An 18529-nucleotide genomic window follows, 5' to 3' on the forward strand; every position below is an offset into this window, starting at 1 on the left:
CCTTGGCAAAGGGTGCCCTGTTCTTTGCAAACAATTCTCACCTCAGACCCAACAAACTCACTACACTGAACATGCCTTACAGGATATTTATCCATAGAAAGTATCAGAAGTATCTGCAGAAAGCTCATTACTTGTCATGACTCTAATCATTGTGAGATGTACACATAGATCAGTGGTGGGCAACCTGCAGCCATCAGGGTGATCCGCTGGCGGGCCACAAGACAGTTGGTTTACATTGACCATCCACAGGCACGGCCATCCGCAGCTCCTAGTGGCCACGGTTTGCCATTCCTGGTCAGTGGGAGCTGCAGGAAGTAGCGAGGGCTACAAGGATGTGCTGGTCACCACTTCACGCAGCTCCCATTAGCCAGGAATGGCGAACTGTGGCCACTGGGAGCTGCAGGTGGGTATGCTTGCAGATGGTTAGTGTAAACAAACTGTCTTGCAGCCTGCCAGTGGATTACCTAGACAGGCTGCATGCAGGGCCTGCTCTAGCCATTTCGCCGTCCCAAGCATGGCGGCACACCTTGGGGGGGGCGCTCTGCCACTTCCCGGTCCCACGGCTCCAGTGGGCCTCCCGCAGGCGTGCCTGCGGAGGCGTCCCTGCGGAGGGTCCGCTGGTCCCGTGGCTCCGGTGGACCTCCCGCAGAGTGCCCCCTGCGGCATGCCGCCCCAAGCACACGCTTGGCGTGCTGGGACCTGGGGCCGGCCCTGGCTGCGTGCAGCCCACGGGCCACAGGTTGCCCACCACTGATACAGATAATATTTAAGGAATAATGTATTTAAACTGAATGTATGCTTCATGGACTTGGAGTAGAACTTAGTCACCAGGGGTAATGTGTCTTGGTGATGATCCATTCAAGCAAAAGAGAATTGTCACCCCCCTTCCCTCGTCAGCCAGCAAGGTTCTGTTGTCTATCGTGGCCCATCCTAGAACAGCCAATGGAAAACCATTACAGACAATTGCTAACTGAAAGCACTTGGAGGTGAAAGGATCATAACAGCAGGCAGGAGATTGCTCTAGCTAAAAAAAAAAAAAAAAAAAAAAAAAAGACAAAAGACTGTTTCACTATAATAAAGTGTAAGAAAAGGCCGTTCATATCCATTCACTGAGGAACCCCTTGAGGAACAGGGGGCTCTCATGAACATTTGGATCCTAGTTCACGTAAGCAGGGGTGGCTCTATGTTTTTTGCCACCCCAAGCATGGTAGGCAGGAGGCTTTCGGCAGTGCGCCTGCAGGCAGTCCGCTGGTCACACGGATTCGGCGGCATGCCTGCGAGAGGTCTGCCAGTGCCGCACCATCAGCGTCCCCACCAACGAATTGCCGCCGAAGCCGCAGGACCAGCAGACCTCCCACAGGCACACCACCAAAAGCCGCCTGCTTGCTGCCCTCACAATGACCAGCATGCCACCCCCTCACGACTTGCTGCCCCAGGCACGCACTTGCTGCACTGGTGCCTGGAGCTGCCCCTGCAAGTAAGAACAACAAGCTCTGCAGCAGACTGAATTGGGGGAGGGGGAAACCTATTCTATTAGATAGGAAATATAAGTACAGGTAAGTGTAGACCCAGGTTCGTATTTTATGATTTTGTTTTGTAACAAGTTGTTTCCATCACTTTCAGATAAATCTTAATTTTAATAAACCTACTTTTGTTTTTAATGTAAATGCTCACAAGTGCTGCATGGTTTACAGAAGTGGTGGTTTAAGATAAAACTGGGTTATATGGCACTTCTGGGGGCAAAGAATCTGGTATTTCTGTGAGCAATGTTAGGGGCTGGATATCCCAGAGGAATGATTCAAAGGGACTAGGGGATCAGGGTGCACCTATTATTAAACCTCAAGGCAAAGATAGGGCTGGCATAGCCCAAAGGAGAGTGCTTGAATGGCTGAAAGGTTGGTGATATTAGGGAACTGACACACAGCTACCACAGGACAAACTCTTTCCTCCTGGAGGCAGGGGGTAACAGGATGACTGACAGTCCCAGGCGCCCCAAGAACCATCACAGTGCCCTAACCACTGGCCTGTTGGATATTCTGGGATGGGGGATGTGTCTTATTTTTCATAAACCCCAAAATTCAGAAGGCCTCCATTTCATCCCATTGTAGAACAGGAAACTTTTTGAAGTCTCAAAAATTTGCCTAGGACAAGAAAACTGTTTTCTACTTGTTACCTCCCTGCTGGATTTTACAAGCCAAGAACAACAAAGAACCAATTCACGGCTCCCAGCATGAAGCTCTCCCCAGAATTTCCAGAACTCCAGTAAGCAAAACTGGCTGAAGCCAAGGCAGAGAGAACTCTGCATTTGTCCCTCCCAGAAACAGCTACCACAATACTGTCTGAATCACAGCTATCTTTACAAAAAAAAATTTGATCAGGTTAGTATACCAAAACTGAGGCCCACAAACCAACATCACTGTAACACAATGCTTTTTACCTTCTCTCATGACCCACAAAACTATTCTTTGATAACGTTTTCAAATATCTGATTTCAGACAGAAATCAGACCAACAAATAAATAGTTAAGCAAGTCAACCATTTGTTAAGTTCAGAAGTGTGTTAGCCTACTACTAAGACACTTAATTAACCTACCTACAAGATACCTACAGTAACTCCCCAGGTAACATCCTGTTGCTTAACATTGTTTCAATCTTACATCCCTGCTCAATCACAGAACATGCTCCATTTAAAGTCATGCAATGCTTCGCTATAATGTTGTCTGTCTGCTTAGTCCACAGCTGGCAGCCCCCCCATCAGCTCCCTGACGCCCCCCCCCCACATACAGTGCCTCCCACCTGCCAGCAGACCCCGCGGATCAGCACCATTCCCCTCCTCCCGACCACGGCAATGAGCTGGCTTGCGGCATTCAGGAGGGAGGGGAGAGGAGTGAGGACTCAGCGGGCAGACTCCCCCTCCCTCCCCTGCTTCACCAAACACCACAAGCCAGCTGATTGCCGTGGGCAAGAGGCAAGGGAGGGATGGGGGAGCTTGCGCGCACCCCCTCCTGCCCCCTGAACATCCCAACCCAGCTGATCGTCATGGGCAGGAGGGAGGGAGGAGGAGGAGGGAGGACTTGGAGCACAGGCTCCCTCCTCCTTCCCTCCCCTGGCTCCTGCCTGCAGCAATCAACTGGCTTGCAGCATTCAAAAAGCAGGGGAGGGAGGGAGAGCCTGTGCGCCTTGTCCTCGCTTCTCCCCCCTCCCTCCTTAACATTGCAAGCCAAATGATTGCCGCGAGCAGGAAATGAGGGGTGTGAGGGGGGAGGAGCAAGGATGTAGCATGCAGAGTAAAGGGAGGGAAGAAGTTGAGGGTTATGGGTGGGGGCTTGGGGGGAAAGAGGTGGTGTGGGCAGGCCAAGGGTTGAGCCCCCCGCCTCTGGTGCTTGCAGAGTAGGGGAAGCTGCCGCTGCACAACGTGCTTCTCTTAGCCTACAGCACCTTCAGCCTCCTTGCCTGACTCATTGTCTCCAGTGCCAGTGGGCTGTGCCTGTGTGGGGTAAGGCAGGGGCATCTCCTAACTATAGTACTGTACTCTATGGCAAAAAAAATTCCCTGGACCCTAACCCCCCCATTTACATACATTCTTATGTGGAAACTGGATCCACTTAACATTGTTTCACTTAAAGTCACATTTTGCAGAAACATAACTACAATGTTAAGTGAGGAGTTACTGTACTTACACACCTTTTTTGATTTACAGGATATGCCAAAAATTACTTCTGGCCACTTCCTTCAGGATCACACAATGGAAATATCTAATCCTGAAGATCTGTGGGTAGTGGGCCAGATTCACCTTTGGTGTAACAGCCCACATGTAATTCCGTGAGTCACTGAAATTTTAAGAGTGAAACCAGAGATGAATTGGGGCCATCAAGTTCACTTAAATTAATTTTATTTTAGTTCATTTCTACTTCCTTTTTTTCTCCTGAGTTCTATTTCCATAGTGTCTCTATTTCTGTTTCCTACCCATTAGAAAGTGAGAGATGGTTTTATTAGTTCTGACATTCTGAAATTCTCATTTTTAACTCCACTGTTCCTTAGAGGTTCTACTATATCCTTTGTCTCTCTTTTCCCTCAGACATATTTTAATATATATTTACGAAAATATGAAAATCACGTTATCTCAATGACAAATGTTTAAATTAAATGGCAGTTAGAAGATAAGAAATTTTGATGCAATTCTCCTTTTAATCACTGATTATTCCAAAGTTGCTCAAAAAATGGCATCTGCTGGTTCTGTTTGATGCCATCATCGACTAATGCCTCATACAGTTTGTTCAGCAAGGTGATGACTTTTGCCTCAGCAATGACTAAATCAACACATAGATTCAGTACTGTGAAGTGACAGCATTTTCAGAACTTAGTTAATCCGGAAACAGTCATATTGCACCACCTGCCAAGCTCATCTAAATCACTTACTTCAAACCCTTTTCAAATGATTTCTTTCAAGTTTTTTTTAAAGTTTATAATACAATAAAACCTGAAAGTACTGTACCTGCCAAAATGAATTACACATGAGGAACTAAGACTGTAAATGTTATTTGCAGGCTGACACTACCTTTTGATTCAGCTATTTAAAATATATATATTTCCATATTGTTTAGTATATTTAAGTACACTGCCCATAGGGGACTCTGACAAGATGTACCAGGCCTTCTCTACCCCCTGCTGGAGGCATCGGCACCTTGACACCGACATCCCAACAAACAGTGTCACGTGGGAAAGAGAGGCAGTGAGTTTTTTAGACCTCCAAGTACTGCCTAAAAACGCCACTCAGGCTCTAGTACCAGCAAAACCAACACGACATAGTCCTCCAAAAGGGCTGGGAAGAGGCAGTAGCCAATCAGGATCTACCAGGCAAGATCAGGCTTTTCTGCTCATTCTAAGGGGGAGTGCTGGTTGATGCTGGGGCCGCAGAGGAGTTCACAGGTTTAACCCTGAGCACCCAGGCCCAGGCCTAACAACCTGACAACACCATTAGACACACAGTGCAACAGACGTTTTGTTTTTGTTGTGCAGTTTAAAAGCCCAGGTGGCCAAATGTTTACTTGACTTTCAACTAAGTTGTTACTGGACACGCAAGGGACTTGTGGCATGATACACCGTGCTTCTGAAGAACTCCAGCAAGGGCCACTGGGATGTGATGCTGCTTAGGATAAACTCCTTAACTTTCGCCATTGCAGAATATGTTAGCAAAGGGCCAAATTCAACTACCATTAGGGTTCCCACCTCTAAGATGCTGAACAACCGGTTACTGCCCCCCCATCAGAAGGCCCATGACCCTTCTTTCCCTTTCAGGTGCTCCTCCCATCAGTAGTGTGAACCCTCCCATCCCACACAGGTAGCAGTACTGGTGGGGAATTAGGGGCAGCTCAAGACCTCTGTGCCACTTACCTTTCCCACCCCCCGTCACACTCCAGGTCCTTGTCTAGCTCCAGGCCCCTGTCAAATTCACAAGGAGCTGATGGGGAAGGCTGCCCTACAACAAACTCACTTGCCCCCTTCCTCCTATTATGGCGGTCACTGGAGTCCCGCAAACCCTGGAGCATACAAGGAAGGGAGGCCCAGCTTTAAAGGACCAGGCCAATGGGAAAGGTCTGCTAAGCATTTCTCCTGCCCCATCCCACTTAATCCTCAGCATGGCGGAGCAGCAAGAAGTCAAAAAATTCCTGGGGTGCTCCTTACCTTCACTAGTAACTGGCAAGGCCGCACAAAAGCCAGCCAGATGCCATCCCTAACCACCACTGAAATTAATGGGAGGATTTTTTTCCACTGATGTTAACAGAAGATGGAACTGGCTTCAAATTGGCAAGATTACAAATATATGTAGCAAGCAACCATTGTGCAAACGGATAGTAAAATAGTTGCCTATAACATTCTCATATAGCAATAATACCTTGGTTATATGGCATAATACCATAGACAGTTATTCCACAAAGCATCACTGAAATACTTAATCAGTAACCAAACCCTGTTCATCTTATTCCCAGAAACTTCCCATTGTCCTCAAGGTTTGGACCTTAATGTAAACACAATAAGATTGCCATAAGACAATGCTCTCACCAATGTCTTAGCTTCCAAGAAAATGGAAAATATTATATATCATCAACAGGTGAAAATGCTCTGCTTCTCTAGATGGAATTCGAGCTTTAAATAGGGCCAAGAATTTCTCAAGCTCTAAGCTGGAGGTGCCACTTGATGGTTATTTAAGGGCATATTTTGCTGTGGATTACTGCATAACTCACATTGATATTAATGGCAGTTATATGCATAAAGAATGGAGTCTCAGTCTGCACACTGACTAAATAATGGGCAAAATCCAGTCAAAGAGAAAGAGTCTCAAATATCATATTATTTATACACATACATGTGAGAAAGGGTGTGGAAATTTCAAGAGCTCCAGGACCAACGCAAGTATATGTGATGTGACTGGTGCAATACAGCCCCTTTGCACTCTGGAAATACAAAGTTGCCATAAACTCCCTGGATTCACCCCAGGAGAATGCCCTGATCAAACGGCATTTCCTGGACAACGCAGAGCTGCCATAATAGTTCTAAGCAGAAACCCCTCATAGCCCATCACCTAGGGATGTATACCAGGCTGCGTATGGACTGCTTCTGCTCTCTGGTTCTTTTCAGCTGCCACAAAGTCCCTTGAGGTCAGGGGCATAGACATGCAGTTCAGAGCAGCCCCGAGGCCATTCTTAGTTATGCTGGGGGCTGAAATGTCTACTTGATGGACCCAGAATACAGGGAGTTCAGTGGTGGCTTAAAACTATCTTTCCTTCTGCAGGATCCTGCATCAGCCAGGCGCAAGAACCACAGTTTATAGGCTGTAATCACACTCCATACCAACCCCAAATACCAGTTGATGGGACTATTGCTTAAGCTTGTCTGTGTGGGTGACTCAAACAACCTGAGATATGGGATAAGAGGCAATGAACCAACTCAGAGCACATAATTATTCTATGTACTTGACTAAATATTCCACATCAGTAGAAGTATCAGACCCCATACTCCCACATGGCATATATGCATCACTTTTTACACATGCTGCATGAGACAAATGTGTGTTGATGTAGGGGTAATAGAGGAAGAATTCAAGGCCCAACCCTCGGAGGTTTTCAAGAACTGGTTAGGCAAAGATGGTCTAAGTATAGTTAATCTCGCGTCAGCACAGAGGGATGGACTAAACAACCTCTCAGCCTGTGTGTCTATGAAAGCCACAGCGCAAGTGCACATTCTGCAGACCAGCTCTGCAAAGATGTGGACATCAGTAGGCCTAAAGACAAGGCTTGCCACATGAAGAAATTCACTTTTTTCCCCTCTCCATAATAAATAAATAAATAAATAAAATAAAAATAATCATGCATAGATATAAATAAATAAAAATCCAGGCTATAAGTAAGAATATAAGAATGCAATAACTAAGTTCCCTATTTTCTAATTAGACCTGCAGCTCTTTTGTATCTGCCTTTAGGTACTATTAATAAAAAAAAAGCTTGAGAGTAGACTCCTTTTCATCTGGCTGGACAGGAGTGCAGGTCTTCCTGTTCTGGGCTCAATTTATAACCTTTATGTATGGTTATAGGCTGTCTACTGGAAAAGTGCCACTGTGTGTCTGAATCATTCCTCAGTTTGGTCTTTGTGTGGTTCCACCTCTTTATACTGAAACAGACCAATCCAAATTTTCCATTGAAACAGTAGTGTCATTAGCTTGTTGTCTGTCTACTCCTTCTGAAACTTTCTTCAGTCACTTTTATAAATGCAGTTTTGTAGAGTCCCTTGTATAAAACAAGGGCTACGTTTTGATTAAAAATTTTTTAATGCTCACTGCAAATTTCAACACTTATGGAAGCTACATGCATATGAAGAGATACAATCTTCCTTGGAGATCAACCAAATTCCATCAGCAAGCAGAGGCATCAATCTTTCTTTTTCAGTCAATTAACCATGAGGCTGATAGTGGTTGCAGAAGAATTTCTGAACCTCCACAACATGCTTGAAGGCTATGTTGGATATTCCTTCTTTCACAGAGAGGTTTAAACAGTCTGCGGAACATCCATTTGCCAGGGGTGAAACCCTTGCGTTACTGAATGGGAGTTTTGTGATTTACTTCAATAGGACAAGGATTTCACCCCAGAAAATTTAGGATGATTGCACCCGAGAAGTTCTCATCTTTTTTTCTATATTTTCATTGCTAGAGACAATAGCAGACTTCTTTTTTGTCATACTGTTTATGCATTCTTGCAGGGCAACTTGGACACAATAATCTATATTTCTCTATTCAGAGCACAGAATCGAAAGAACTAACCAGAAACACACTTTCCCTTTTACAGATGACTGTAACCATCATTTTTCATGTTGTGAATTAATTTCAATGTTAATTCTTTTATATTGTGATTATTATTCCCTTTTTGCCCCTTCTAGTTCTTCATTTGCAATACTCAGTAGCGGACATGTGGATTTAAATGAGGCATGAGGAATATATCAAGTGCAAAGTGCTTCAGTTATTTCTATAAAAAGGTAACTTTGTATTACATTAAAAAGGATTGAAACTTTTTTTAATCAAATTCAAGTCTTTGGTTTAGTTTTTTTAACTGCGTAATCACTACTTGCACCAATTTTTGAGTGTAGAAGACAATGAAACTACTCCTGAATAAGGCTGAAGTTGAATAGGTGTTGGAAAGCTTGTAATGGGCACATAAACAATCATCGTGGTTACATTTCAATTATGATTATGATGCTGAAAATGGGTAATTTTTTTCAAATGTGCCTAAGTGATTTTGGAGCCTAAAACTTGTTTAAAGTCAGTGAGACTGAGGCTTCTAAGTGCCTATGTCACTTTTGAAAATGGGATTCAGGAGACTAACTCATTTATACTTTTTTGAAAATTTTACCTCATGTCTCATTTGTATGATCAAATTTCATCAGTTTCATACTCTTCCATTTCTATTGACAAAATCTAATTCAATGGCACACTGATCTAATAGAATATAAATGTCTTTAGATTCTTAACTTTTTACTATGAGCATGAGTCCATTCTTACCTTGCTACTTAGCTCTTGACAGTATTTATATTTTAGTTTAAAATTATCTAATTTCATAACTTCAGTCAATTACATCACTTTTCTGTTACCTCTTTTAGCTTTAGCCACGTTGAGTCAGATAGATTCATTTAAGGATGGTTGGTAATCCTTAAACACTAACGAGCTGTTTGCAGTATTGATCAGCAGCTTTCATATGTACAACAATTTGTATGAGAAACAAACACTGTGAAAACTGAAAAAATGAAACACAATCTAGACAGCTTTATACAGAATCACATTCTGCTTACCTTCCAAAAGTTTTTGGATTCTAAAGAACCAGGTCCCCTAAAGCAGTTTAATAATCCACAATCTCCCATCTACTCAATATTAAATGACAGGTTATTCCATCCAGCTGTGTGCCTCTCTACAGTCAAAAAGGGATCCACCCACTCCCTAGCCCATCTAGGTTTCCAGATAGTTTTACAACTTTCATCTTGTTTCTATGAGGCATAATAAAGAATCTGATGTTTTCTTACATACCTTAAAATTAGAGACTAATATTTCTAATATGAAAAAAAAAATCAAAGGGCTGTTTGGCTCCAAAGTCAATGGTAATTAGACACCATGAAAATTTCTTCTCCTGTGGTTGGTGTGGTTCAGTACTACTGATAGCACTGAAGTCCAGAGAGTTGATAAGGATTGTTCCTTCTGTGGGTGCTACAAGCGTTCCATGTCTACCAACCATGAGTAGTATCTTTATCAACAGTTAATAACTCATCTGACCACAAATACTGACTATGTACTTCTTGGTACGAAATATGGCTCTTGTTTTCTGCCCATTACGCTCACTTTTGAAGTGGACTTCTCTTTTTTGAGGTGCCTATTGTGATGAGCATCTCTTTATTTACCCGTTTCTACAGACGATTGAATACTGGAGTTAATGCTCTATGAAGTTGTCCTCATACATACACTGTTTTTGCCCTGGTACAGTACGAGAGGGAATCTTACTATATCTAGTTTCTAATATAAAGACTAGGCCAAAATCTTAGATATGAGTTTACTATTGAGACTCAGTTTACTATTTGGCTATGAATTAACAACCGACCTAATTAATATCTCACCGTTCTTATCTCCTTTTTTGTTTATTTTTGTAAGGAAGTTTTACTTTGTTAAAAATTAAGGTTTGATGTGTTTATCTAGACCTGTTCCCCCTTCCTAAGGAATTAATCCCTTTTAAAAGAGGGGGGCTACGTCCAGACTACCCGCCGTATCGGCAGGTTAAAATTGATTGCTCGGGGATCGATATACCGCGTCTAATCTAGACGCGATATATCGATCCCCGAGCGCGCTTATATCAATTCCGGAACTCCATCAACCCCAACGGAGTTCCGGAATTGACAGGGAGAGCCGCAAACATCGATCCCGCGTGGTGTGGACGGGTGAGTAATCCAATCTTAGATATTCGACTTCAGCTACGTTATTCACGTAGCTGAAGTTGCGTATCTAAGATCGATTTCCCCCTCGTAGTGTGGACCAGCCCTCTAGGGGGAAGAGGGAGATTAGGTAAAACAATACCTGAACAACAAAAATGGTTTCATTATCATAGCCTGATTTGTTTCTTCATCATAGCTGCATGTCATCTTCCCACAATGTAAAAAACAAAATGTACAAGGCTCAGATAAACAAATATCTATGTGTATGATTGTTTCTCAGAGTTATATTCTAAGGAAAGAAACTAGATTAGCATACTGACTTTTTCAAAGTCAAATGTGTTTTTTTTCCTTCAGTCTTATTACATAAATAAAAAGAGCCAAATAAGGTAACAATACCTCTGATGTACCTTTATATCCCTTTTGCACTCACTTATTGTTTTTTCCTTTCATGGTAGTTAAAAAAAAACACACACACACACAGAATGGTATTGACTTCCACAACATTAATGTGTTTTTAAAAAGAGTCTTTTGCTAATTAAGCATATTTATATTCCAGGCTAAAAAAATGCTAAAGTGGCCAAGCACTAGAATCCAGTTATCAGGAAACCACTATGAAAATCCAAAGATAACATTTAAATCCTTCAACATTCTCACAGACTGACAGGACAGAAAGATGGAAAGAGAATGAGTTCTGCAGTATTCTTATCCATAGATTTTCCTCATGTAGAGTTATTGCTATGTTGATTTCTATTCTAGGGCATCTTCATTTAAAGCAAATTGCTAGATAAATATTCCAAAAGTCACTTAAATGACTGACAAAATAATGCAATTATTCTATTTAAATGCATCATTCATTTTGTCTCACTCTTTATATCTTCACCATAATAGAGTGCATTTATAAACATTGAGTGGAACCTCTTTACAGTGAACTCGGACGTTGAAAGATTATTTACAGTGAAGCTGATTTCAAAATGCTTCAATACACAGCAATGCTCAAATTGCAATTCATTAGTGTGAGCCACAATTTAATGGCGAAATTGTAGAATATAAGGGTTCTGCTGTAATTTTCTCTCTCGAGTAACCTGGTGGTTAGGGCATCCGGTATCTAAGAAAATAGGGTTCAAGTCTCTGTTCCAAATCAAGCCACACAAGGATTTGAATCTGGGTCTCTACATCTCAAGTGAGAGTCCTAACCACTGGGCTATTACTTGTTTTGGGGCTCTCTCATTTTTGAGAGAAAAAAGCTGACCTGGGTTAGGCCACTAACTCCAGGGGAAGGCTCACAGCTGAGAATCAAGATGTGAGGGAGGGAAGGACCTCCCTGTGGCTTGTCAGTATGTGCCTAATACCTTTGAGGATGAGCCTAAGCCCTGCTCATTCCTGTGCAGTTCACTCCTAACTAGTTTAGGAGGTTCACCGCTCAGCTTACTGGCTTCTGGGAATCCTGTGCTTAGGCCTAATTCTCCTCACACAACGCAGGAAAAGCCTGGCCACCCAAATCAGGATTGAGAATTCCACTAGGCAGCTGATCATTGCAATGCCTAAGTACTTTGTGAAACCAGACTAATCCTGCACCACTAAAGTAATGAGAGTTCTACTTTTGACATACACAGGCACACATATAGTATTAATAATATTCATAAACATATGATATTGAAGGTGTAAATATGTGGGTAAATGGAAAAATGTTATCCCGAAAGCACTACCTACTTTTTCTTGTTGGTTTTTGTTTGTCTTGGTACGGATTTCTTACCATTTCATTAGACAGCATACAGCTCACATAATTACTAATTAAATTCTTACAAAAAATAATGAAACCATATCCTTAAGGATGTAACAGATAAACACTGATATACAAACAGAATTCATCACTAGAGATGTTTTATTTCTAGAGCAGCTTAAAGGAAGAAAATAATTCCAAAAACAACGATGTCAAATCAAAGTAATGTACAACACAAGATGTTGTATTGGAAGGAAAGCGAATCAGGCAATAATTCCGAGCATTGTGAACTAACCTTTTAAAGACAATAGGGTTTGAATATTGTTGGCCAAAGATGATTTTCCATTACACGACCATAAATCTGAAATATCTTCAAAGATTTCACACACCAGTGTACATGAGCAGAATTCAGCTTTCAATCTAGTGTTGCCGTTTCCAATGAAATTATATTCCAAGTGAAGTATGTTGAAAATTATAAATAGATGGTGGGAAAGCAATATTTTAATTTTAAAAAAGTTTTTCTTCTGCAAAGTTAATTTAGAGCCCACTGCTAAATGAGCTAAATCCTGCAGTTCTTACATAAGCAGAACTATTCAACAAAGCTCTCTGTATCTCAATAACATGCTTGACTCCCAGACCAAATGCCCTCAATTGAAGTACATTATGTATGTAAAGCAAGAATTCATTAGGAGTCTATTCCAAAGTCCACTGAAATCAATAGGAGTTATTTCCATTGACTGTAATGGGCTTTGGTTCAGGTCCTAATAAAGCAAGTTGAACAAAGTACAAACGGCTTTAGTTTAAGTTACCTTTAGGAAAACATTTCTTTTCCAATACAACTGATGAACAGTAATTTTCAGCATGATATTTACTTAACAGCAGTTAAACAAAACCTCAAATAAAAAAGAATGTCTAATAATGACATTGTGACAGAAAACCTATTACAACATTTTATTTACTATTCAGACCTATGAAAACTTGGCTGTGAATAGCAGAATAAGTTCCAAGCTCTTTCTATTTATATTTTCATTATTTAAATTAAATTTTCTTGAACCTTAATGAAATCTCCACTTGGTTAATTAATGCTTCTCTGCTAACAGATTTGTTTCATTTAAATACGAAACTGTACTGAATGGATATTATATGACTATTGCTGTTCCTAATTTGCACAGAGGAGAAACTTTTCTACAAAAGTCGGGGGAGGGGGCGTTAAAACAAAATATGCATGTGCTAGAAAAGACTATATATAAAGGCTCTTTCATTCAGATCTGTGCCAGAAATTATAAATGCAGTTAGTGTCACTCCTAGCCTCAAAATTTATATTCTACTAATCCCACTCTTATTCACTACATAACACATTAGAGACAATTACAAGGACAGTTTAAAATCCTCTATCACTGGAGCTTTTAAAGTGCAAAAGCTCGTAGAAGCTTTTATGATTTCTAGCAAGTCACTCTACTAATTCAGAGACCATAATTGAAAAAGACAATATCTGAAACTATTTTCTTTTTTTCACTACTGGATAATGAGAATTGGAGTTTCCTCTCAGATCCAAAGAGATAATCAAATTCCCACTTCCACCTTAAATTTCCTGATCCACATTACGTCTGTGTATTGTCAACTCATTCGTGAGCAGGATGAACCTTCCAAAGACTCAAGAAAGGTATGGTCACTAGTACTTTGCCACACTAGGAATCACAACATTTCTAAATATCCCAATAATCTCTTTCAAGTAAGAGGCTCTTGGAACAAGCTTTATTAAATCTAGCTAATGAACTTGTATTTAATACAAAAAACCTACATCAAAACTATATCTGAATCAACTTCCACAAAAGCCAGTACATTTAGAAGTAAGGGTACCAAAGCCCCTCTGGCTTAGCATGTTTAAGCCTAGGCACTGTAGCACATATGATCACAACAGTGAACCACGCATACACTTTAGGTATAGCCAAATTCTCTAATCTAAGAAGTGCACAAAATATTTATAACAACCCATGCACTTTATCGACAGTGATCAAGTAAATACTTTACTAGTGGGATATAGCTATATATTAGATATGCATATTGATAGTTATATATGTTGTAAAGGACTTTAGGATCCTTCAAAACGAAAAATACTATGTAAGTGTAAGGTAATCGTAGTTTCACTCATGACCGTGGTAAATTCTGATGGAAGACTGTCAATGCTGCAATACCTGCTCTCGTATAGATGAAGTTAATAATGTGCATTGGCGGTCCTAGCTTGAAATTCTATGTCTTTTATGCACTTATGTCAGACCATTATTTTAACATATTTTTGTTTTTCCTTAATATATTTTAAGCTTAGTTTAACTTTCAATAACACGGTTTGGTTTGGCTATTGTAATTTAACCCCAAAAGAACAAACAAGAATAATGCCAAAGCACTAAAGTCCCTAATATGATCCAAGACTAAACTATCAAAACTCAGATCTGATTAATTCCTTTACTGAGCCGGCACTGTTCTACTTCCCAGAAAAGCCTCTGTGACTGTTTTACAATTGCAACTCACTTTAAAATCCAGCACTTACCTGAGACCCAAGGGCACCCCAAAATCTGAAGTTTGGAAATATCAGTTCGGAAACCCAAAGCAGTGAATAGTGAGGAAGGGAGAAACCAAAGAGACAATGAATGCACATGCTTTTTTAAAGTATACAGAAATGGTTTGGACTTCTATTTTACTCTATCAGTGTTTTGATTTCAGTTTAAGATACATCTTCAGAACTGTATTAAAACTAAGCAAAGGGGCATTATAAAGAAGAGGCAGATGTACTCTTAACTACAGAAGTCTGAGGGTCATCAGTATAATATTGCATGTGTCCAGGTAGAATACAAATTCAGCACAGGACCACAGGTTCAGATCTTTGATCTTTTTTGCAAAGGCTGTGATGTATAAAACCAATTCCACTGAGCAGACAGTACTACACTGAATATAAATTATCCTTTAACTATACCAAGGCATTCATATGCTCACATTTAAAGAAATGCTGCAAGGATGAACAATGCAGCCATGAAGCAATAAGAGCTCTTCTGTTGAAAAAAATGGAAAAGATCTGAATGGAAAGAAAACCTGAATTTGTTCCTCAGCAGTATATTGCTGCTATTTGATGAAAATGTGATTAAAATATAGAACACACACAGAGAAACAAACTCACGCATATATACAATGTAACAATGCTTGCCCTTTCCATAAAGAAAAAGTAATAAAGCTTTACAGTTAGAACTGGAGAGTTATTTGTTTTTTGTTTTTTTAAGTCAGGCATTGTTCTCTTAAGCAATACTAAATTTGATTTCAAAAACTGGATATAGACAGTCCAAATTGAACATGGCTTGCAATTTACATATATCTTTTCCAAGTCTTCTTAAAAAGAAATAATCTTCTGCCTATTGAGCTAGCCCCTAGCTCTCCAGAGTTTAATCATTAATATTCTAAACCCATCTTTTACAGTTCACACATACACAAAAATTGTCTCACTTTGGCCAAGATGAAAAGCTTAAGTAGAAGTCCTTGTGCTTATGCAGATTTTGTCCACTGTATTTAAAATCAGCATATTCCTCTCTCACATCTTTATTTATCTTATACAAAATTTACAGTTTTGGAGTCACTCAAGTGTAGCGCCATTATCCAGTCTTATGTACACATTTCATATGTTCTGACAACCTGAGATATTTTTGCTTTGTTTTATTCAGTATGTTTACAATTAATCCATCCCTTTTCTTGGCAATGGTACAGAACTACTGGTGAGTATTTTATAGGACATGTCTCTGCTGTTTACTTGAGGATTCTACTTAGATGCTTGCAGATGGTACTCTTGCAATTCATATGGCTACAAACCAGTCTTTTTGGTGAAACTAGCTGTCAGAATGTTAATACATAAATGAGTATCTCCTCCCCACAACACCATCAGCCCCTTTTTAAAAAACTATTTTCCTATATAATCTTTCAGATAATCTATACTTTCATTTTTTCATTGCTAACAAGAAAAAAGTTAAGATTTATCTTTTACTTATTATTGATGTTTTCTCTGGATATGCCTTTTGCTTTTAATGAGACTTACATAGGAGCAGCTCTTCATTCTTTACAACTAAGAATGCAATAAAAAAATAATAATAAAGTGTCTTAGAATAACCTGATATTCTCCACTGAGAAATTACGCTCAGTTCTAGTTGGGTTCAACACACTCCTGCACCTTGACCATCTTCTCCTCACTTCTGCCAACTGAAGTAAACATCAGCATTTTATAAAATTATTGCTCCATACTTCTTTCAACACATCCTCTCTCACACTCAGATGTGTGGGCTCATACTATCTTAGTCAACTCCTCTCTACATTTAGAGTCTCTTCAGTGTCCCAGAAGGGCTACTGGTCCCTACATTTTCTCTTCATGTACATTGGAGCTACTTCTTACAGGCTGCTATGCCAAGCTTGCAAAAGGAAAAGGAGAGAAATCCTCTGCTTTCCAGATCACCTACAACGCTTGTGTGGTTGCAACCAGCAGGCTGTAAGGTTTGTGCCTTCAATTTCTATCTTGCAAAAGCCATAAACAAACCTTCCTTCCTCACTCTTCCCCAAAAGAGAGGTAATACCCTATCCCTAGCCTTCCTATCAATGGTTTTTGCTACTGAGTCCAAGTGCTCCTTGGACAGTGGCGTCAACACCAGCACATCAGTGCAATGACTGGATTTCCTTTCCCATGGGTTTCAAATCATGTCCAGAGCCTGAACAAATTAAAATATATTTCAGTTTGATCTCATTTTTATCCCATTCCTATACTCCAAATGCATAGCAACTTTAAGCTCCTCATTGCCATCCCTCCACAGTTCAAGGAAATCCTTCAATGAAAGAACTTTATTTACAATCCAGCACAGTTTTTGCCCTCCCCTTTCCCAACAACAGCTAGGCATTTTGAAGCAATCCCCATTAAATGCAATCTCCATTACAGGATTACGATTGCATCAATAAAATACTCCATATGTTTTTCTTCTTTCGCCTCTTTCATAGGTATTATGTACTATGTCTGCAAACAATCACCAAAACAAACCGGATGGTTGAAGGCACTGGGGAAGGAGGTGCACATTCAAGAAAATGTTAAGTGAAACCTGAGCAAACTGTGCATGGCAGACTCAGTCTGTAGGAACCCCTCATGCCTGAACAGTACAAGTTAGCTCAGCGTTTTTGGAATAACGCAGATCATAAATGTGACACATTAAAAAGCTTAAAAATGTATCTTTTGCAATTACTCAGGAACTCCATGTACTCTTCACCAAAGGCGACTCACATTTTACTTAGCCAGTTCTAGCCTAATAATCCCAGTCTGGATGAACTGCTGGTAGTGTGTTGTGAGGGGAATGCCTGATGAAAAATACAAAATGCTAATCAACCCCCCCCTTACCTTTAATTCCTTGCCTTCTCTGCAAAAGATGTCAATCTACATTGGCTCCTCAGCACATCAACAAGGCGTCTAGAGTAACGAAGGCTTCCCCATCGCATAGAAGTTAGACCAGTTTACACCAGCAAATCCTTGATCCAAAATACAAGCTGCTTTTTTCCATGCAGGCTAGAGCAAAAGATGCATGAACGATTTCCACAGAGGGAACACAATTGTGGAAGAAAAAGGTAGCCTAACTTTTAGCTAAGTCTTGGTTTGGGTTTGGTTTTATGTTTCTGCAGCTGTAAAAGGCAAATGTAATTCCACATTAAAAGAACACATTAATATCAGTCCGCCACGCTGATGTCGGTAAAGCTAAGTTGTGCTGTGAGACTTCTAACTAAATCCCCCTCTGCAAGAGCAGTCCAGCAAATCTCTCTCTTTAAGAATAAAATAGAAGAGGAATGTTAGGTCTATTTGAGAGAAAGATGATAGAAGATCCTTGCCTGCCCCCTCTTTGGTATAGACTGGAAATTCTGCACAGGAGCTGTCCGGTCCGGATCGCCCCTGCAGGCGCAGAGGCTGTGGGTGTTGGAGAGAAGCAGCATCCGGAGAGCTCCGGGTGCTAAAGCATTAGATGGCTCAGCTCTGCTGCCGCCGTCTGAACTCCGCTTCCCAGTGCTGCCAGCAAGTCCTCCCCGGCTGACATCACCGCAAAAAGGGAGGGGCACAAATGGAAAATGCAAATCGGGGAGCTGAGAGGATTTTTTTTTCCTCTTAAAGGTGCCCTGGCTCTTTGTGTCTCTGAATCCCCCGAAAGCAACAGCTGTGGCGCGGCCGCGTCTGCTCCCTGCCAAGGCTGCTCTCTGGGGGCAGAACCGCTCAGCAGTCACCGGCTGGCTCCTCCCGTCCCAGGGACCCCCAATCCCGGGACCCAGTCCGACCCGGGAACAGGGGAAGTGG

At 41.0% G+C, this 18529-nt stretch overlaps 1 protein-coding gene across 4 annotated transcripts in view; it reads right to left on the reverse strand.

Moving 5' to 3' along the window:
* Window positions 1-18259, reverse strand: part of PCDH11X (protocadherin 11 X-linked) — a 1094905-nt gene extending 1076646 nt beyond the window's left edge. For 3 of the 4 annotated variants that reach the window (XM_030574959.1, XM_030574956.1, XM_030574960.1), the window contains exon 1: window positions 17591-18259. The gene's annotated coding sequence lies outside the window, so the exon portion shown is untranslated. Of the gene's footprint in view, window positions 1-14728; window positions 14754-17590 lie in introns of all 4 variants that reach the window. The other variant, XM_030574957.1, reaches the window with a different exon arrangement.
* Window positions 18260-18529: the final 270 nt, after the last annotated feature.

This window comes from Gopherus evgoodei, chromosome 9 (genome assembly GCF_007399415.2).
Source record: "Gopherus evgoodei ecotype Sinaloan lineage chromosome 9, rGopEvg1_v1.p, whole genome shotgun sequence".
Classification (NCBI taxonomy): domain Eukaryota; kingdom Metazoa; phylum Chordata; order Testudines; family Testudinidae; genus Gopherus; species Gopherus evgoodei.